This window comes from Ruditapes philippinarum, unplaced genomic scaffold (genome assembly GCF_026571515.1).
Source record: "Ruditapes philippinarum isolate M1 unplaced genomic scaffold, ASM2657151v2 ctg6043_1_1_1_1, whole genome shotgun sequence".
Taxonomy (NCBI): domain Eukaryota; kingdom Metazoa; phylum Mollusca; class Bivalvia; order Venerida; family Veneridae; genus Ruditapes; species Ruditapes philippinarum.
In genome coordinates this window covers 39980-64105 of record NW_026862343.1, presented here as the reverse complement: position 1 = coordinate 64105, position 24126 = coordinate 39980, and positions in this window count along the sequence as shown.

Genomic DNA, 24126 nt, shown 5'->3' with positions numbered 1-24126 from the left:
ACTGGCTGCCGGTACAGACCAAAATATATAACTCCAGGGAAACTGGTTACAATGGTAATGAGGCTCTGCCCAGTTTCCACTAAACAGTTACCCGAGAGCTAGATATTCCTGTCTGTACCAACAGCCAGTGTTTTTTTCTTGCATAACATATCAATTATTTTCAAAAGAGAAATTAAGAAAACTAACATTCTCATTATGCACTTTTTTTCTTATTGTAGCGTATGCACTTACAACTTCATTCATAATGGTAAAATGGTGTCATCCTAAGAATTCAATTCATTCATAAAAGGCTCCATGCAATGATGTCATTTAAAGCATGCGACTTGTCTTACATGGGGGGCATAAGACAGATTTTTCTAGCACTGGTGTAAAGGTTAGATAATCCTGTCCTATATGCAAGAATTCACATGCAATGACGTGCTTGTATGCATGATATTTTACCCATTTAATAAAGCAATTAAGTTATTTTAAATGGAAATATAGAACCAATCTGACCAAAGTTAAGATCTTATAATGTTTACATCTACAGCTTAATGTAAACATAAGAAAATCTGAACTGCAGTCAGACTGATATAGAACAAAAATCTAATATTCAAAGAAATTTTCATCACTAACATGTGATATGGTATGGGGCATTATTTGAAAACTCTTTTACAGGACTCATATGGCAGAAATGATTGCACAAGAATGGAAGCCCTAATATCTACAAGGTCATATTTTGACAACTCACAGGTGAAAAGTGATAAGGTGCTGAAACAATTGTATCTATGAGCAACTGTGTATGTTTCTATTTTTGGAAAATTTCAGTAAGTATTTGATATCTGAAATATTATTTAATGAATGTCTAGTTCTACAATGACATACCAGGGCCCTCAATCCAATTTTGGGGATGTGGGTCGCTACCCTCAGCAGGGGGAATTTTAGTGTATGGGGGGAATTTTCCTCCTTTCTTTTATGTCAGATCAAATATCAAATAAACTATGATACTATCAATAAGGAGCAGGCATAAGAGCAGAACCATGGGACAAACTCAAGGATTTTTTTGGCTTATTTTATAGCCGATATATGTTCATATCCCCAATTGAAAATAGTATATTATTTTCCAAATTCACACGAAAAAATTCCCAATTGCAAGTTGCAAAATAAAAAGATTAGATACCGGTAACTAATTCTAAAATCTTTTAAAATAAGCGCTTCTTCACGGTTAAGGTGTTTAAAAGTTTGAAGATGCCATCCTAGACAATGATTCTTTGCATACATTTAATCATTGCAAAAATTAAAGTCATGCATTTTTACCAAATTTTAACAAAACATCGCTGAAATTCCCAATTCCATGGGTATAGGTCATGTTCCCAAAATCCTGGAAAAAATGCTGAAACTCTATATCCAGATGACAAATAGCTTCATAACCTATATCAATGAGGGACAGGGTCAGCAGCTTGGAGGAGCAATCATTAAAAAGATAAATGTTATTTTCAATTTAAAGGATATTGAAAATGTGTCAACACGCTCTTTGAAAAGTTTCTTGTTTCTAGCATCAGGCACATTAAATTCTTCAGCATTTGTTCCACTTGTATGAGACTCAGCTTTTCTGCAAAATACAAAATAGTTCTGTTATATCATTAAAAGCAGACTCATCCTGAAATATATTGTTATTCAAAAAAAAAAGATCAGAGTACTCAGTAGGGACCTATCAATCCCATGCAAAATCCATTCATGTCTAGCTAAAATGTTTATATATAATAATTTTGGCTTTATAATTATATACTGGTTGGAGTGTTAAAGCTGACAGTAGATCACATATTTTTTTAAAATATCTTAATACATTTAAAGGCTTTATGTTTTCGCCCGCAAAATCTGATTTTGACTTACTTGTCAGTTTTTATGTAAAGCATTTTTCAACTTGTCTGTATAATATTTACATAGTTAATTCTTGAATATTTTCACTTGTCTGTACAGGCTGTGGGACAACCTGGGCAATACGGACAATTGATTTTGCCGCCCTTGTAAAGTACATTGTAAGTTCAGTTAAAAGACATTATGATATAATGCACAAATAAAAATAGAAATAGAAACTGGTACTTCTTTAAGTTCAGGAATAAAACATCCATGGTCTTTTTATCCCACAAAAGCAGATGAAGATACTTTATTTTTATTAAAAAAAAAAAAGCTTAAAAATTTTCTGGCATTCAAATAATTATTTATACTTTTGTATGTTTTGTTATACAAAGGACTTTTATAAACAGGACACACACAGGGTGAATTTTCATAATTAAAAAAAACATTAAAATTTTTAATAAAAATTATCGATGTTTGGATCTTTTGTACAGTGATTAATCTAGACGTGCTTCCTGTGTAAAATATGCATAAAAATCGAAATAGACGCACAGTTTCAAAATATGTACATTCAATTTGAGGCATGCAAATCTGGTAGTTAATAATCCAAAATATCACGGTTAGTGATTCCTATGTACCATTAGATTACTTTAATTTCATCAGTTGAATAATTTATCAATTTCTTCAGTTGAATAATTAAATTTCAAATGATTACTGGGGCAACACTCATACCCCATTTGCTTAACGTCAAATCCCAAGCAATTGCTGCTTGTGATTGGTAAAAGCCCATTATCAGCATAAGGCAATCAGAGCGTCTGTTTTGGGACAGACAGCCTACAATGGTGAAATATGAAATTAATGCTTAGGAAAATCTATAGCATAGTGCCAAGGGCACATCTAAAATCTGTGCAAGACTTATATCTAATGAAAACAAAACTTTCCGTTGAATATTTTAGCCATCCAGTCAAAACTGGTACGAACAGCATCAGGTTACCCATCCCCCTGTAATTACACATATTCTTGAATTTATCCATCCCCTTTAGCTTTTTTCCATGTTATCTACTTACCTAATCACTTTCCCACACAGATACCCATTTCTACTTCCGTAAATTTAATCCAATAAAACAAACAAATGAAAGTGCTGCAGCACTGAATGCGACGGATATGCAACCGGAGAGACATTAATTAAGGCTTTTTTTAGAAAAACAAAACAAAAACAAAACACAAAATATATAACAGAGAAAATTTGTTCCATACAAGTTTGAGATTTGTAGAGCAATATATTTTGTGTCCCAAATTGATATAATTCAGATTTTCTACTTTCAAACACTTAAATACAGAATGAAATTTATGCCTAAAAACTCTGGTCAGACTTGTAAATCAGTGTCCTTATCGATTTATTCTAAGAAATGATATGTAAATAGAAAAAAAAACTATCAACGAAATATTTCTAGAATAAATCCAGGCAGATAAACTTCAAACATAATACATTATACATTTGATAATGCTATTTAGAATTGCTTCGTGTTATATTATAGTGGGCATACAGACAATAAAATATAAGTCATTTGTATTTTTATTTCTCTTGGATATGTCTCATTAAAAAAAAAAAAATGGTTAAAATCATCAGCAATTAATAGTGTATTTCTTAGATTTTTTTTATTTACAAGGTAAAGATGTAGAGGCCAAAGCACATCGTTTTTATTTTAATTTAAATGTCACTTAAGCACTACAGTGTCTAGTTGTCCTATTCAACTTCACACTAAATTCCATTTTCAACTTGTTTGCTTCTTACAATATTTGTATAGCATTTCTAAAAGTATTGCATTACAATCCGCTGGTTTATTAATTACATGTTTAATGTGTACTTCCTAATCGCCTGTCCAAAAATCAGAACAGGTGAAGCAGAATCTATTTTTGTATACATTGCTTGTAAAATGTTTTTCACTATAACTTTGTCATTTCTTAAGGTATCAACTTCAAACTTCAAATATATGTTCCTTATCATCAACCACATCTTATGTGACAAGGTTCATAACTCTAGCACCAATATTTTCAGATTTATCTCCCCTTGAACTTAGAATTTTCCTTAAAAAATACAATTTTTTACTGTTTCTTCTTTATTTCTTAAGGCATCAACCTCATACTTCAAATATATGTACCTTATCATCATCCCCATCTTATGTGACTAGGTTCATAACTCTAGCACCAATATTTTCAGCTTTATCTCCCCTTGAACTTAGAATTTTCCTCAAAAAATACTATTTCTTACTGTTTCTTCTTAATTTCTTAAGGGATCAACCTCATACTTCAAATATATTTACGTTATCATCATCCCCATCTTATGTGACAAGGTTCATAACTCTAGCACCAATATTTTCAGATTTATCTCCCTTTGAACTTAGAATTTTCCATAAAAAATATTATTTTTTATTGTTACTTATTTATTTCTAAAGGGATCAACTTCATACTTCAAATATATTTACGTTATCATCATCCACATCTTATGTGACAAGGTTCATAACTCTAGCACCAATAATGCAATAATTATCTCCCCATTAACTTAGATTTATACACTAGAAAAATGTTATTTTTTATTATTACATTTTTATTTTTAAAGGTATCTACTTCAAACTTCAAATACTTATTCCTTATCATCAATTACATTTTATGTGACAATGTTCATAACTCTTGAAGCAATATTTACAGATTTATCTCTCTTTGAACTTAGGATTTTCTTTAAGAAATATAATAACTTCTTTACTTTTTAAGGTATCTACTTCAAACTTCAAATATATATTTCTTATCATTACACAACTGTTGTGTGACAAGGTCCATAACTCTAGCATGACTATTTCTAGAATTATTCCCCTTGACCTTGGAATTAATGTTAACAAATGTTATTTTTTTACTAAAATAACTTAATACATAATTATACATAATTGATTTTTCTTTCATAGTTTTGTCCTCCTTACTGCGTCCAGTAATTTATTAGTCGAGCTTCGCTGTCTCCTGTGACAGCTCTTGTTCTATTTCAAACTGTTTTAGAAAACGAGCATATAGAGATATATATGTCTTATTTAGTGTTATGTAACATTGTAAGCGTCTGTATGAATGGATTAAAGTTTACGTTCTGAAAACGTATTGTCATATAATTGCATATAATAGAACCCTATCAACGTGGTGGCATCGCAGGAGTATGCAATTATTTGTTTCACACCTGCAGTGTGAAGTATTTCTGCCACTTTAGTGAAATATATCGTCCAAAAGCCATTTTCGGGAAGGGGAAGATTGGTACTCAATATTATTCGAACTAAGGAATTATACTCAATATTATTCGAATTTAGCCTTCATAATCGGTATTATTCGAACTGACAATCATGGCAGATACGTTTAGACCCCCTGGACATTTAGATGTTGAAAATGGTAACAATTATCACATAACTTTATCAAATGGAAGCGCCAATGGAAATTTAATTTACCAGTGTTGACTGCCAGTGGAAATGCTAAGAAAGATGAAAAGATACAAGTAAATATCCTATTACACTGTGCTGGACCTAAAGTTATCAATTTACATGGACAAATGCAGAACATAAACTGAAAGTGAAAAAAATATTTGACAAAATAGAAAGCTATTGCAATCCTAGAAAAAATGAAGAGCTAGAATCATACAGATTTTGGGTAACAAATCTAGATGAATATTCATCATTTGACAGTTTTCTTACAGAGTTTTGAAAGCATGTTGAGTCCAGAAATATATTTTGAAATATGTTATTTACAATCAAATCACTCAGTCAGGCTGAGCCACCCTAAACATTGTTTTCCATAACTCCTTAGACTATTGATATTTAAAGGTAAAATTATTAGCCATATATGTCAGAGCTTATGATTGCATGGGCAGTTAAATTAAAGCCATTAGTAAAAAAAAAAGGTTGACCTGGGATAACCAAAGTGAAGAGTGAAATATGACACTCAACACAGGTACATTCTAAATATTTAGATTAATGTTTATGATCAGATTTAGCACAAATAGTAATTTAATTTCCCCTGATACAACAAATATGAATTTATTTAGAGTCCTGAAGATCTTTTAATGATGAAATCTTAAATGAAAAACCAGGTTTAACTGAATAATTATAAAATTCCTTGCCGCAATAACTCGAAGGTACATAAAGCCAGTGAAAAAAATATTTCTATCCATATTCATCATTCCTGGACCTCCATCCATTTGATGAATTTCTCCAACTGGTAAATTTTTCATCTTAATTATGTTCTGTTTGTTAATATAAAAGATTTTTTATGTTTATATACAGCTAGAATAGTCTGTAATGGCTAAGATAGACAGATAAGAACAAACTATTTAGTAAACATGAGTTACATCCCTTCAAATGGAGATAAAGATGAAACCCATAAGAAATTGCCATGTCTGACAGATAGTCAAAATATATTGACGTGCCGAAGCTTGATTCTGAGATATTTTCGTTCTGGGGCAGAATCTCGCTTTGTAGAGGCGAGATATTGCCCAGACACGAAAATAGCACAATATCTCGTCGCGCAGTACAGTGCTCGAAATTAGCAGTAGTCCTATAGCCCCTGACTACTAAATTTCTCCTCGGGCTACCAACTTTTCACCGTAACAAGCCCAACCAGGCTACTGTATTTTCAGAGACAATATAAACAACTGTTTTGAAGAAATGAATCGTGCTAGTGAACTATCTTTTGGGCTAGTGAATATTCCCAATTGGTAGTCCGACCAGCCTAGTGGATTCAAATCCTAATTTCTTACACTGGCAGTACAATTAGTTGGACTAGTCTGACAGACAGCAAAATTATAAAATTCTGCAGGCTCAGTTTAACTTAGGCCCATTTAAAGGAGGTAGTGGTAATAACTGTGGGTCAAAAATTAAATGATATCATTTTCAAGGGATGTTTCTGATATGATTTACTTGAAATAATGGGTCATTATCAATGAATGTTTCTTTGACTTCTATGCCCATGTGTAATAGATTATTGACATTGCCAGCTAGATAGCTAAGCTAAGTGAGTCAGTACAGCCCACATACATGTATAATATTCTGATTCAGGTTTGATTCCGGTCAAACTGCACATTTTTCTCACCCTGTGATATTTTCACCCTGTTACTTTTAGGGTCCAATATACATGATATATGTTTATGATGGTACATTACTGAATCATAAGTCAATTCACTTTGTTACTTAAGTGTGCCAATGAAAAAGGAAAAATTTCAATATGCTGTGGATTATGTCAATGCATAGAACTATGAGACTGAAAATATTTAAGCTGTAGAGCTGCTGTATGGTATTCCAAGGGTTCTTGGTTTTTTGGTAATGCTGAGGTATGGTATTCTGAGTGTCTCTGGTTTGAGTTTTAGTCAGGCTGCATTTCATTTTCTCACTCTTTGAAATTGATAAATATTTTCAGCTCCTTATTGGCTGAACTGCATATATTAATGATTTATTTGTATTAAATCAATATTGTTAAATATTTAGTTATTGTCTATATATGTGAATTTATTTTTGATAAGGCATTGTAACAGTACTACTTCTTAATTTGACCTTTTTGTATTAGGGGGAGAAGCCCTTAATTAACTCCTTACCAGTAAGTTTTATTGTACACGATGATGATAGCTTGAAAGGATTTAGCCAAAAAAGATACTACATGAATCATTTTTTTTTCCTATTGGATTGTAAAATATTTATTGATTGTCAAAAAACTATATGGAGTTCTACTCGGTGACATTAAACAGTCCCAGCTGGCCATACATGCAGGACCTTGCAGACCATGAGACAGGGTGGTCTGTACCAAGACAAATCCGATATCGAGACATGGTGGACAGGACAGACAGTGATGTTCAGATCCCCCACTCAGTAAGGAAGTTACTACACTCAAGGTCCTGGTCTTCAATTACTTCATTTGCTTACTTGGAGTAAAGGTGCCGGAAACAATAGTATGGTATCACAAAAAGCACAGACTGTGATAAAAGTCAAACCAAAAAAGATACTATAAATTGAATTCATAGATTATATAAAAGAAATTTATTAATTCTTTAAGTTTATAGTTAACATAAAAAAAAAGAAACTTAGTATTTAATTTTGATATATAGTATATTAACACACATAAAGTGCATTATGCCATATAAATTTCAACTTAGTGCTTAAATACTTTCTGATGCACTCAGTACTAATCTTTGGATTCCCACACTCCTCTCCACCTAGCTCCAATGAGATCCACTTGGTTGACCATAACATGTACCATACCTCATATTGTTTGTTTACAGTTTGGAATGAAAAAATGAAAGTTTATTCTAGATATTATAAAATTCACAAGGCTTTCAACACATCAACAATTTTATTGTTATTTTATTTTTTGAAAATGTGTTGGACTTCTGGTCTGATGCATGTAGATGCTGTGTTGGCATATAGCAATACCCCTATTTTGTATGTGTGTGCATGCATGCGTGCATGTGTGTTTGTTTTATGCATTATATAGTTAACATCTTTTGAAAACATCTTGTCCAATTTCAACCAAATTTGACAGGGTTGTTCCATGAGTAAAGGGCTTCCAAAGTTGTTCAAAGACTTAAATGAGGCCTAGAGCATAGATATTTTGCAAAAGGCATTGTCTGGTAGACATTCACAAGATTTTCACATTATACCCTGGGGGATCAAATTAGCCCTGCACTAGGGTTCACAGATTTTCCTGATATGTATGTAGTTAAAACTTAAAATCTTCTCCTCTGAATTGACAAAGACTAGAGGTTAGATATTTGCCATGAAACATTTGGTAGTTAACCTCTACCAAGACTATTCACGTTACAGCCCAATGGTCAAAATTAGCCTCACCCTGAGGTTCATATATTAAGGTTTTCCTTATATGTATATAGCAAAAACTTTTTTAAAAATCTTTTTATCAGAAGGTTTAAGGCTTAGAGCTTAGATTCTTGGTAAATAATATCATCAGTACGTCCTTTACCAAAGTTGTTCAAATGTTGCCCCTAGTGAAATAGCACCAGGGTGTCATAGGTTTTCCTTACATGTATAAACATGTATAGAAAAAAAAAACATAAAAAATATTCTCCTCTGGATTGACAAAGGCTAGATGTTTGATATTTGGCATGAAACCTTTACCTGTGTAGTAAACCTCTATCACTATTGTCCAAATTATAGCCCTGGGGTCAAAATGGCTCTGCTAAGGAGTCTTTTTAGGTTTTCATTATATGGTATGTATAAAGTAAAAAACTTTAAAAAACATCTTGTCTGAAGGTACAAGGTTTACCAGGCACCATGGTGTCTTAGGATTTCCTTAAATGTATATACATGTATAAAAAAAACTAAACTTAAACAGTATTCTCCTCTGAATTGACAAAGACTAGAGGTAAGATATTTGGCATGAAACAATGTGTAGTCGACCTCTACCAAGATTGTTTTAATTTTAGCCCTGGGATAAAATTTGCCTTATGGGAGGGTTGGGATGTCGTTAATTTTCGTAATGTACTTGTAAGAATTTAAGAATGTACAAGGCTAAAGCTTAGGGCTTTGATGCCTAAATTTTGTCAAGTACAAATGCTTTTATTTTAAATCAATAATTGCACTATGGAGTGCATTTTTTCCAGTGAATGCGTTTTGCATGTAACAAAGATGTTCACCTAACTTTTAAGTCTTGCTGAATGATTCAATACCACATTTTTGTAGACTACAAACCTGCATGTTGTCTTGTTTTTATAGTAATAGATAACTGCACTGAAAACTCTATTTTACTATTTCAGCATTGTAACCAGAAGATGACTTCTATTGAGTTCAGTAGATTAAAATCACATGGTCTTGATGTCAAGCAATGTATACCTCAGTGCTTGCAGTGCTTTGATTAGAATAGCGAAGGTTAACTCATATCATGACCTAGTAAAATATGTAAACAAACCACAAGAATCGGTAGTAGAACTGATATTATAACTTCCTTACCATGAAAGACTACATGGCGGTAAAGTGTCTTACATGCATTTTCAAAAATAGATATTTATACTAGCCATTGTACTGTATCTAATCTATTAATAACTGCTGAATATTCAGCTAAACCCGCGGTATGAGTCACAAAAATGGTTCTTCTTTTATTAATGCGTGATTTATCCTAGAGTCACAAAAAAACTTTTGATTTGTTAATAATAATGTTTTGTATAATGTAGAAATATTTATTTCCTACTAATAATGTCTTGGAACTCAGAGGTTACACCTTTATTGAAGTATAATTTGCTGTCCTACTTTTTCGACAGCGTTAAATCGTTTCAGCAGTAATTTGCATATTGCGCAATAATACTACGGGACTACAAAGTTCTTATCAATAATATACGTTCATATTTTAACTTGGATAACTTAATTTGAAATTGAAAAGGCTAAATATGGAAGACATTAAGATATCCAGACAAAGTATGTGATTTTTGAAGGATCAAATTTATGTACTATTTCTTGGGCTGTTAATTGGTTTAGGACACATTGCGCGAGTGTAGCCAACGAAATCCCATGTGTAGATGACTTAGCTCTGAACGCGCCTGAGGGCGCGTCCGTCGCAAAAATCATAAATCTACTTTATATTTCATGAAAAAAATTGTTGCTGTTAATTACAGTATAATCTGACAGGTGTGCAACTTGATTTCCCCTAAGATCACTCAAGTTCAGGCAAGCTTTTGCTGATGAAGTGTAAAAAAAAAAGATGTCTATTTTGTCATCAGAATATTTGACAGGGTGATTAACCAATCAGGGAAACATTGTGCATGATGTTTCATGATCAAAAGGTGTATGTGTATTTAAAAAAATCTTCTGTATATAGTGAAACAGGAACATTCGGTGCAAATTAGGAACAATTAAAATGTATAATGCACAGTATTAGACATAAGTAGTAAGGTGAATAAATTATGCAAATTAGATTTTTGAGCCTCAAAAAAATGTTTTCACTGCAATTAATATTAGTACCAAAAATTACTTTTTATACACTAAATATACTTAATCCCTTGTTAAACAAGATTGCATTTGAGAAAAATGCTATGCCACCGCATTAATACAACACTAAATAGTAGTGTAGGAACAGATTTTCTTTGTTTCTATACAATTTTGAAGATTGTCATAATGCATAGATCCCGGACCTATCTAATTCTTATTATCAGATTAGTTAAATCTGTTGTTAACTCAATAAAAGATCAGAGTAGGAATATATCAATGCACTTGAGTCTAGTGAATTTGGTGTTGAAGGTAATATTTCACACAGCCTAAATTTCATGACTACATCAAAGGACAACATAGTATGACACTTTGTCAAAATCTAGGTCAGCTGAAATCAAAGTTCACTTAACATCTTAATCTGTACACATGGTTCAAATTTTCATAGCTGTACATCAAAGGACAAGAAAGTAGGTCACATCATCAAAATCTAGTTCACCTGATATCAAAGTTCAATTTTAAAACTAAAACTGTGCACATGGTCAAAATTTCAGTGCTGTACATCAAAGGACAAGAAACGTAGGTCACTGTCCCTTGGGCAAGGCAAAAATTTTGGACCCAAGGGTTTTAATTCAAAACAAATCTTGATACAGGTCCACCAAACAACATTTCAAGTCAAATATCTAAAGCTGTAGCTTTCTCCTATTCAGAAAAGATTTGTTTTATTTTCTGTTTTTACTATGTGAACATAATGAGAATCACTGCCCCTGGGCAGGGCCAATTTTAACACTAGGGGCATAATTTAAAACAACTTTAGTAGAGAACCCATAGAATATATTATAGAGCAAACATCAAAGCTCTATGCCTTGTACCTTCAGACAAAATATTTTCTTTTTTTTTTTACTATATGTACATTGTGAATATCAATGACTCCTGGGGTGGGGCCAATTTTGACCCCAGGGCTATAATGTGTACAATCTTGCTAGAGGTTTCACTACATAATGTTTCATGCAAAAATCTTAACTCTAGCCTTTGTAAATTTAGAGAAGATGATTTTTTTTAAGTTTTTACTATATACATATAAGGAAAACCTATGGCCCATAGGGCGGGTCTTATTTTGACACAAGAGGCAAACTTTGAAACAACTTTTGGTAGAGTACCTATACATGATATCATTTAACAAATATTCAAGCTCTAAGCTTTGTACTTTCAGACAATAAGATTTTTTTTATTTTTTTACTATAATGTATATATTGAAAATCAATGACCCCTGGGCAGGGGCAATTTTGACCCCAGGGCTATAATTTGAACAATCTTGCTAGAAGTTCACTTCACAATGTTTCATGCAAAATATGTAACCTCTAGCATTTGCTAGAAGAAATTATTTTACTATAAAGTTTTTACTATATACATATAAGGAAAACCAATGACCCCCGGGGCAGGGCTGATTTTGACCCCAGGGCTATAAATTTGAACAATCTGAGTAGAGGTTCAACCAGACAATGCTTTATGCAAAATATCTAAGCTCACAGCCTTTTTGGTCTTTACAAGAAGGTATTTTAAGTTTTTACTTTATGTACATATAGTGAAATCAAATGACCCCCGGGGCGGGGCCGATTTTTGACCCCAGGGCTATGATTTGAACAATCTTGGTAAGGGTCTATCAGACAATGCCTTATGCAAAAATATTCTAAGCTCTAGGCCTTTTGGGTCTTTAAACAAGAAGTTATTTTAAAGTTTTTACTATATGTACATATAGTGAAAAATCAATGACCCCCGGGGCGGGGCCGATTTTGACCCCAGGGTTAAAATTTGATTAATCTTGGTAGAGGTCTACCAGACAATGCCTTATGCAAAATATCTAAGCTCTATGCCTTTTGGGTCTTTACAAGAAGGTATTTTAAGTTTTTACTATATGTACATATAGTGAAAATCAATGACCCCCGGGGCGGGGCCGATTTTGACCCCAGGGTTATAATTTGAATAATCTCGGTAGAGGTCTACCAGACAATGCCTTATGCAAAATAATCTAAAGCTCTAGGCCTTTTGGGTCTTTACAAGAAGATTTTTTAAATTTATTCTTATAAATTCCTTTTGGTTGCCATGGCAACCAGATTTCTGCATGGAATGAAATTCTTTGAACAACTTTGGAAGCCCTTCACCAAGGATCAATCCTGCCAAGTTTGGTTGAAATTGGACAAGTGGTTTTTCACAAGAAGATTTTTTAAGTTCACTATATAATCTATATAACACACACACACACACACACACACACACGCACACAAACAAACACACACACAGGTGAATCGCTATATGCCACCGCATCGCAGATGCTGCGGTGGCATAAAAACATGTAAATCATGTCAAGGATCTGCTATTAAAAAAAAAAAATTCTGCTAAGACGCATTTTTTTTTGGGTTGTGACCATTGGGTTTTTCTAAAAGGACATTTTTTTCTTTCTTTTGCGTCGTTGGACCCCATTAAAGGGAATTTTTTAGATTAATTTACTGTTTTTAAAAAATTTATAAAATCCTGTTTTTTCGTATTCTCTGGGGTTTTAAAGGGCTAAAACTTGGTTGATAATATTTATAAAAAAAATTCTGTTTTCAGTATTTTTTTTGCCCGTACACAGAAAAAATAACCCTTTTTAAACAAAAATATAAAGGAAGGGAAGTCTTAAAAAGTAAGCAAAACAAAAGATATTTCCCCTTTTAAAAATACTGATCTTCACCCTCTTTGAAGCGGTTTCTTTTTATGGAATTGGGGAGCGTTGGTTTTAAACCGTTTTTCCTTTTCCAAAAAACAAAAAACCTCCCAGAACCGAGAAACAGGGAATCCGGGTCAGCCCTTTGGGGCCCCAAAACAAAAATCCCCCCCCGAGTCCCGCTGGCCCTATTCCAAATCGGCACGGGAAATTTGGCCCCCTTTTTTCAATTTTTAATATTTAGTTTGTTTTTAACACAATTTTTGTAATTATTTTTCATTATTTATAATCAACAGTGTGACAGTTTCGAACTAGCTTTTCTTATCAGTAGAATTGTGAGTAAAGATAAACGATTGCGTATCTCACTGTATCTCTAATATTTAACTTCTGTTCTGTTCTTTATTACTTTAACTAGATAATGCACAGACAAAGTCTTTCTATTTGATGGAAGATAGATAAATAACATTTTTTTCTAAATATACTTTATTTCAGAAGAAGTACAATGTATAATTATATAATAATAAGATATTTTTTATAATTCATTTACCTTAACAACATGCAAATCAAAGTTAATACGTTATATATTTTTGTAAAGTGGGCCGAGTTGACCTGTGCCGAGTTGACCCGTGCCGAGTTGGTATAGGGCCGAGTTGACTCTTTTCCGAAACAGGGATACTGCTCTACATATTCCTATTCCTAATTATTTTATGGACAGATTCACATCTGATTAAAATAAGATGTTCACTGAATATGTGACAGAGAAAAGTTATTTTAAACAGTGTAAAAGACTAACAAGTAAGTTCTTAATTGCTTAATACTAGATATGGCGTTATTCTCAATAAGTAGGGAGTGGCTAGAATCTACAGTATTTACATTTTGAATTTTAAACTTTATTCACAATGATTCATCAAATATCTAATCAAGTGTGCGATGATTTACAAAAATAAAGCAACTGTTATCTCATTACATTTAGCAAATGTAGATCTATTTCTTTCACAATCACTGTCATTTATTTTTTAAAATTTGGATCGCGAAAATGTATGACAATTTAGAAAATTCATGTTCATCTCCAATATATAACCTGGATTTTCATACACATGGTGTAAAAGACAAAAATATACCTTTGCCTTTCATCTTCACTTGCTGTTCTGCTCTCACCTGAGAGAAAAGAAGAAAACAACCTTTTGATTCGCTCTGGGGTTTCGATTTCGGCAGACATTTTAAAATGAATGACCAAAAGCGCCTTAAACACCGCGAAGAATCTACACAAAGAAATAAAGATTAAAGTCGTGAGGACAATTTTTGGCCAGTTTAGAGCACCAGTATGATTTCATCAGAAAACTCTGAAACATCTTTCATAATAAAATATTACAAGCACAAACATTTATTGTGTGTGATATTCTATGACGTTATGTTTACAATAGCATCTGTTTGAAAGAAAAATGGATGAACAAGACACTTAATTCATCCTCCAGACACTTCACACCTAAACTTGTGTAGACACTTAAACCCTCAAGACACTTTACCCCCAAAACCAGTAAGACACTTCACCCCTCATCAAATATTTTATTAAGTATTTTGGGGTACACATATACTTTTTACTTAACTTTGATATACAGGTCATCAGAATGTGTAAAAAAGCTGCCAATCAATTGATTGTGCTCTTATAAGAATAAGGATTTTTTTTTAATTCAGAATGTCTTCTTCTTATTTACAAATCTTTTATCAGATCTAATTTTAACTACTGTCCCCTAGTTATGCATTTTTGCTCTAAAACAAACACAGAAAAGCTCGAAAAAATCCAGCACAGAGCTCTAAGAATAGTATTCAATGATTTTAATTCTAAATATGACACACTATTAAAAAAGTAAATATGCCTACTTTACATTTTTCAAGAATTGAAACTATAACCAAAGAAGTGTTTAAATGCCTGTATGAAAAGTTACCATCACATATAATTAAATGACTTAATTCAATTTAAAAATTCCAATTATTCTTTTAGTTATCAGAAAAGTGTGAATATTCAAAGGGTCCAAACAGTAACATACGGTAAAAATTCTGTTAGGTTTGAAGGCACCAAGATATGGAACAGTCTCCCTTATGATATCTGCAAGGTTGAAAACTACAAAGAGTTGGGAGACTGATCCAGATCTGGAGTGGCCCAAGTTGTAAATGTGCTATGTGTCTGTAAATTTGCTATGTGTTTGTTAATCTGCTTAGTTTAATTTATGTAAAATGCTTAGACTGTTTGTTTGTTTGCATTGTTTTTGTGCATCCCTTTTTAGTTCGCTATGATGCTCTGATTATATGCTGTATGTTTTTTTTTCTTTCAAACCCTGTATTTTCATGCTATTTGTATCTTTACTGTCTGATTTGTATGTTTTTTCAAATTAAGACTCCTTTATTTTCCTTTCCATTAGACGGTGCATGCAACTTAATTTTAGTTAACTTTGTTTGTCGCCTTGTATGTGCCTTATCTTTTTTCTTTTTTAATGCTGATATGAATTTTTATGCATTTTTTGGGTAAATCTTAATTAATGTATAAATTCTAGATGTTAACTATTCCGATTCGAATTAATTTATTTTTCATGATAATTATTTTTATTTATTTCACATTGCTACATGTATCATACATAAATTATCAGCCCACTCTATAATCAATACTACAGTCATTTATTTCTTTTTAAACTGATAGTTCCTTTAATACAATATGTACTGTGCATATCATCATACTTTGCTTTAATTTGTCATCATATTATATAGTTCTTTCTTATGTCTCTGTTATTGTCGGTACATAGCTTATTAGCTAATTAGCTAATGTTTCTTGTGATACGTAAACTGACGACTTAAAAATGTTTCTTGTATCTTGTAAGTAAATAATTCAACAAAAAATAAAGCTTTTGTATGCTTATTTTGATTACTTTTAGTAACTTTTATTTATATTTTTTCCAGTTAACATAAACTTTTAAAACACAACATGAGTCACGAAGTACAGTTTATAGCAAACAGATACAGCACCTCTTTTAAACATAACATATAAAGGACAATGTGCATTTAATCTCTAAAATCACAAACTCAGCTGAAGTAGGTTCCTCCACAAAAAACACAGACTGTAATGTAAAGAAACACACATATATTTTATTTAAAAGTTGTCTTAAATGTACCTAGATGAAAATGATATAAGTGAATAATATAAATTTTCTTACGACTTTCTGAATATAATACTTTAAAATGTAATCTGAAGTAATAGTTATAATGATTTCAAATAATTTCAAAATGTAACCATAGTATGAAAACCATAAATTAAAATATATGTAGATTAATAGAGATTAAAATGAAACTTTGCGGAAATGTAACAACATGTATGTTTATAGTGTAATAGACCAGTTACTTACTCAAGTTACTGTTCACGATATATTGTTATATTAGGACATTCCGACTTTTTATTCATGAAATTAACTTCTTTATAAAATATAATAATTAACATATTACATTTGTGTGTTTGGGTTTGTTTACCCTCGCCACCGGATAGAGACCATATGGGCGAGCAACCTATTACATTTCTCATTTATCATTATTAAGTATAAAGCTAAATAAGATTTGCTGACTGCATTGCCCATTGTAATACATTGTGTAAATTGCATGTCACCTTGTTTATTCAATATGTTGATTGGTTGTTTATTCAGCAGTTATCTCATAATTGAATAGTTAATCGGATTAAAGTGGTATTTCTATATATGGTCAATTAATAAATGAAGGACCGACTTAAGAATAAATTATACTTCTATTATAACAATAAGTTTTTTAGATTAATTCTAAACTTTAATTTAAGAAAAAGGAAAAAAAAGCACGTTTAACTAGCAGGGTTGCATTTAAAACGAAGATCACCCACAATGTCATTAAACAATAATGATAAAAAAGCACGTGTCATGATGCAAATTAAGCACAAATTAAAAAAAACACGAATTTGTCACTAAATCATTGAACGTGGTTATTGAAAGAATATTCTACAATTGGTTTAATCACTTTCACTTTTATTGAAATTTATATAATATATATTTTCCTTATGGAAATCAACTGGGGTATTTGCTATTTTTAAAAATATCTTTGTGATATATGGGCCTTTTTTGGAGGGGTAACATTAATTTAACCACTACTTTGGTCAATAACATAATAAAATGATAACAAAATATGTAAAAACAATAAATATTCCCAATCACTACTGAATAAATTTAATATTTTCCATATTAATTGTTGAACATAAAATAAATAATGGGGATCAAGTGTTTAAATCAAATTTTTTAAAAAGAGGGATGAACTCTCTGAGGGGTGAAGTGTCTGCAAAAAATGACATAGGGTGAACTGTTTGAGGAATGGACTGTCTGTAAATCACCTAAATATATTTAATAGTGTTGTTCAATGTTCATGTAATATTATATCAATACATTACAAAAAATTAAATACATTTTTCTTATATTGTTATAGAATAATATTACGTAAATGACAAGATGTAACATAATTATTTTCGGTCAAATCAATGTGACTAGCACCTTTGAGTAATATAAGTACGGACACTGAGCATTATGTGCTTAGATGTTTCCACAGCCGAACAAGGTAACCCTAAGAACCCTATATTGTATGACATATACATAGGCACTTATGGTATCTTCAAACTCCTACAGAATCATAAGATGGATAAGGATGCTGGCTCAGATATGATAAAGCACATGTCCTAAAGGAGCTAGATATGAACTTTTTAACTTTGTATCACTCCTCTTACAAAAGTCTCTAAAATACAGGTAAACTTCCATCTGCCTGGATAAAGGCAAATGTTTCAACCCAGTTTAAAAGATACTGACCTCTCTTAAATAAAATGGTCTCCATCCCCACGCAGAAACCCGTCGACCCCAACATATCGAATTTTTCAAACTGGCTCTTAACTATTGGAAGCTGCTATTGCTTTTGCAATACACTGCAAGTAAAACAAATTTGAGGTATCATAACATTTCATATTAATATATAAGAGTGGTCAGAATTTTACTATTATAAGCACCTCACATTCCGTGTACATCAACAATATGACCACTTCTCGCACAATAATCATAAATCACCGGTCTACTAAATTGTTTAAAAGTTATAGCAAAGTGAATGTTATTCTCCAAGAATTGATCACACATTGAATATATCTGACTAAAATCTTTTCAAACAACATCAAATAACCGGGCACTGCCTCTTTTGCAAACACTACTTACTGAGTACCACACCATTTTAAGGATCACTCCTCACACAGTGAACATAACCAAGTAGGTACTTCCCACAAAGTGAGCATAACTTACTGATTTCTCCTCACACAGTAAAAAATATTGAAATTGCACACGACTCACATAGCACTGCTAACATATTTCAATAAGCACTAATATTATTGTGCACTAGAAACACGTTGCAAATACTACTCACCCACAGTTAATTACTGATTTCTACTTAAATATTGAACAAAACCCAATGATAACTACTCGCATATTTAAAAGTACTCACAAATTGAACATTTCCCACAGTAAACTATTACCTCACAACACAGTTATTATCTGAATACTGCTCTCAGAATGATCAGTATTTACTCACCGAGCAGATCACACACTTAACACTTTTCACTAATACATTATAATTATTCCATGAGTACTACTCACACGGCGAATAAAACTAAATGATTCTCATAAAGAAAATCGTTCTCAAAAATTAAGCATTACTCACAGAACACTGAATTTCACACGACTTTTCCCATACAAATAAGACTACTCAATGATCACTGATCATGCAGTGAACAGTACTCCTGACATAGCAGACACAACCAAATGGTATCGCATTACTCACGCACTTCTTATTTAGTAAATAGTGATTAGACAATGAATAAAATTCACAGAGCACTACTCACAAGGTAAAAGTACTCATTAAGTTCTAAGCACACGGTAGAAAGTACTAACAAAGTTGAAAATACTCACATTTAAAACATTAATTTTAATCAAATTACCACTGCACACTGTAAAGTTAAACCCTTGTTTTCAAGAGCTTGCTGCTCTTATTATAACTTTTATTATGTAATTAACAGCAAGCATTTTGAAAAAAAACAACAAAAACAATGATATAACCCCAATGAAAGAACAATTTTGTGATAAAAATCAGAACAGCATTTATTCATTATTTTTACATTCCTCTTGAGTTTGTCACCATAGACATATAAGAAAAAAAAACCGGATGTTAAACTGCGAATAGACACTGGTCACCGACTACTTGTATATACGGCCGCTATGTTTTCTCCCTCGATTATATAGTTTACAAAGTCTTTTAAAGCAACAATAATAAAGCATTTTATTTATATTTTCAGTTCTTGTAAATCGCCCAATTAAAGCAAAAAAAGGTACCAAGTGATATTTTCATGTTTTCGTGAAAATTGCGTTTAAAGATTGGAAGTTCCATATCAAATCAGGTTTGTACAACCTAGCAGAGCAACTTCACATTCCTTTAGATAATATTTGAATGTACATGCTAAAGCTGGAAAGCTTATACTAGTATATTACTAATTAGTGATAATAAACCAATTAAATGAAATGGTTCCTTTTTGCACTAATAAATATTTTGACCGACAAATGCAAAAAGGTAACATATGATCGCATGGCCCCTTTTTGCATTGTATGATGTTTAACATTCGCCCTAAAATATATCGGGTATAAAAGGTATCATATGACATTTGGCACCTTTTTTGTCCCAACAATATTAACGAAAATCATTATTTGGTTACAATTTTATTAAACAATGATACAAATAATAATTCCGAATTATTGTTTTTTTCAGCAAATGTCTGAAACAACTTTCACTCTGCATGCTTTGAAAGTATTTTTTCTGTGATCAATCTCAATGCCTATGTCACAATGTCAAACATGTTGTTATTCAAAACAAGTATCATCCTCATCTTGTTTCATCGGGACATGCTCTTTTTCTTTCTTGTTTGTTGATAAAGTAGCATAATAATTATGGAACTCTTTTGGGATAATTTCTTTTGCACACTAAGTAACCAAGTTCTTTTTCTTCTGAACTGAAACTGGAGATTTGGTATCATAACATAACTTCATATATTGTTTACCTCTTGGCCACTGATACATACATTCTGTCTAGATTTTGTATTCTGAACATCTATTTCCAAAATAATCTTCAGCATTGAAGCTGTAATTTTAAAATACTGATTTTGGGTTTTTCCTTCCGTACCTGTATCCATTTCACCTGTAGCCCGTTTACTCTGTGTCCTTTAATGGATGTTTTGAGATTCAGATTTTCATTTCACAAAGTCTTTGAAATCAATAACATGGTAATATTTCATTGGCACAGTTATGTACACCACTGAAATGGTACATAGTTATACAGTCGTTATTTTCTTTCGGGGGCGTCCGTGGCCGAGTGGTTAAGGTCGTTGACTTCAAACCACTTGCCCCTCACCGCTGTGGGTTCGAATCCCGACAGGGACTTTGAATTCTTTCATGTGAGGAAGCTTTCCAGCTAGCTTACGGAACGTTGGTGGTTCTACTCAAGTGCCCGTTCGTGCCTGAAATAATGCACGGAAGGGCACCTAAGGTCTTCCTCCACCAGTAAAGCTGGAACATCGCCATATGACCTATACTGTGTCGATGTGACGTAAAACCCAAAACAAACAAACAAACAAACGTTATTTTCTTTGCCCCTTTAATTGTCAAAACAACAGAATCAACCTCCATATGTGAGTGACCCGTTTTGTTGCGAAAACATTAACCACTCAGACCTACGGCCTTCGTGGGCAATTCCTACGCATCAAAACTTTAAGAAAAAGGTGGATTTTGCCGTCTCGTCGTGTTTTCGGGGCAAAAAAGCAAAATTACGACAGGAGGACGATAATACGACACATAAAATTGATCGTATATCCGCATTCCACCTGTCGTATTTTTCTCATTTTCGCGTTCAAAATTCAAAAAGTATAACTTTGTCGTCTCTTTAAATTGCATTTTCGCTTTTTCGCATTGTTGCATTTTTGCTTTTTAGCATAGTTACATTTTCGAATTTCTGCATTTCGTTTTTTCGCAGACGGAAAAACGAATATGTAAAAATACCAGGCATTGCTGTTTTAGAGAAACCTAATCTTAATGTTATAGTTGTAAAATATATTGATATAAATTGCGTATTTTAGAAATTTATTGGGAGCAGAAATCTGGTGCTGGCAAGTTCAAAGAAGGAACCAAGATCGTGTTATAGTCAATGCTTGTAACCATTGATGTAGATATATACATTGAGTTACACATGTATGTTTTGTCTTTCATCGTTGCCACGACCGACTCCATGTACGTTCATGTATTATTGGATACAGTCAGTTTGACCTTTCGAATATTGTATACCTTCCGTGCGAGATAACTTCAAGTCCAATACAAATGGGAAATTTATTTTTTAAGACGTCACACAATGGTTATGTTGGCCTTTATACGAAAAAAGGTCTTGTAACACATGTTGTAAAAAGGAGTTGAGATGTGCTAGTACTAGTTGTTCAAATTCAAGCAAATATTTTTTCTCTCAAAAAATACGAAAAAGTGTTGAACGGCCATGGATCCTAAAAGTTCTACTCGGATGTGTAAAATATAAAATAAAATTCACATACATACAAATAACGACCATTTAAACGAATGAGAGCGGGTTTTCAGAACCAACATAACAGTCAGGATTAACATAAAAGTCAAACACGACATACACTTTAGAGTTTTACGATGTGCGCCTTTTCAATGATGCATACATGTGCCTGATATATATTTTTGTGATTTGTCATGATGTGCTAGAATAATTCTAAATGTCACATAAAAGCTTCATTATGTTAACCACACAAATAATATCACAACATCAAGGAAACGACATTCACATTTTCTTGTCCAGTATCTCAAATGGATTGTGTTAATGCAACAAGTTGTCCGTTAGAACATGCATGCTTGCTACTTTTCATACTTTTCTATTAAATGTTTTTTCTTTTATTTTATACACTGCCATGTGACAATTCCATCTAAACTTATAAAATGCGTACAGCCAGGTGTCATTTAATTCATGAATAATCATAAATACATAGGGCAGAAATGTAATACCATAATAGGATACTAAATGTTTTTTTTTTAACTGTGACAATTGCTTTACTATCAGCTTGAACGACTGTTTTATTTTGGTAGACACGTACAATACGGTACAAAGTACGTTGTAGCATGTCATTCAGTAGTTATGACCTATTACGCAATGTGAACAATGGTCTACAAGCTTTTACGATAATTTACACTAAGAGTGTGTCAATATAAACAAAATGGACGTTGCCACACAGATAAGTTAGTAGGCCTAATTAAGTATGTGCGAGTAAAAGTTACTGAGTAATGGTCAGTGAGTAATTGTCAGTGATACAATACAGTAATACTCACCACTCGGAATTACTAACTGAGCGCTTCTCGCTCCTGGACCAATACTTGTTGATCATGACTCACTAAGATTTACTCGCACACTGAAGGTAATCAATCATTACATTACGGTCTACTCATTTATCTGTGTGTCAACGACCATTTTCATTATAAACATCTATTTGAATAATTTTTGCATTTTTTTTACGAGAATGCTCTGAAATAGCAATTAAACTGCTTGCATAGTTGTAACATTGATGCAGGATCTAAGAATACGGAGCAGAAATGACATTTTTTTTCTCGGAAAATATTAACATTTCTCAGTCAATTTGAAGCAAGGCAATAGATATAATTTGAAACTTCTTGACTTTAAGCTAGATTTAGGTTAGAAATAAAATGCATAAAAGTTGCAACTAAATGAATTAGTTTAAAATATTTTTTTTAGAATAATTGTGTATTGGTAAGAAAGTTAAATACGCTGTCTTCATACTATTGTTTGGATGTATATTAAACATACATATTTCTTTCAATAATGACAATTTTTGGTTGGATTTAACGTCGCACCAACACAGACACTAGGAATTTAACGACTTTCAAGCTTTACTTGTGGAGGAAGATCTCTGATGCCCCCCTTCGTGCATATTTCGGGCACCTGAGTAGACCTATCGATGCTCCTTAAGCTAGTCGGATTGATTCCTGTCATTCATATCATGAACGAATCCAAATTCCTTGGCGAGATTTGAACGCAAAGCAATGAAAGACAAGTCGCTTGAATTCAACGACATAGCCTAGCAGCTAAGGAAGCCCTTCAATAATTAATAAAATATCTAGAGTTTAGAAACAATGGAAATTTATGAGTTTTGAAATTTTGATCCTAATCATGGACTGATTCTTAAATCTTCCTTTTTGTTCTTGTTTAAATTGGTCATGGTCTGTTGTTAATTTGAAAAAAATAAATCACAGGGATATGGTAATAAAAACATATCGTGTCTTTATAATACAATAGGTTATTTATAAAGACGTTTTAAATGAAATTTTATCATTAAAACAACAAAAAGTCTAACTTTTAAAGATGTTGTGAAAAAAAAGTTTTTTCGTGTTCATCAGGAAGCAGTTTCATTGACTACAATATACTCCAATTGCCAAATAGGATGCTTCTCTCAAATGTAACGATGGTTTAATTCACATTCTTGTTATT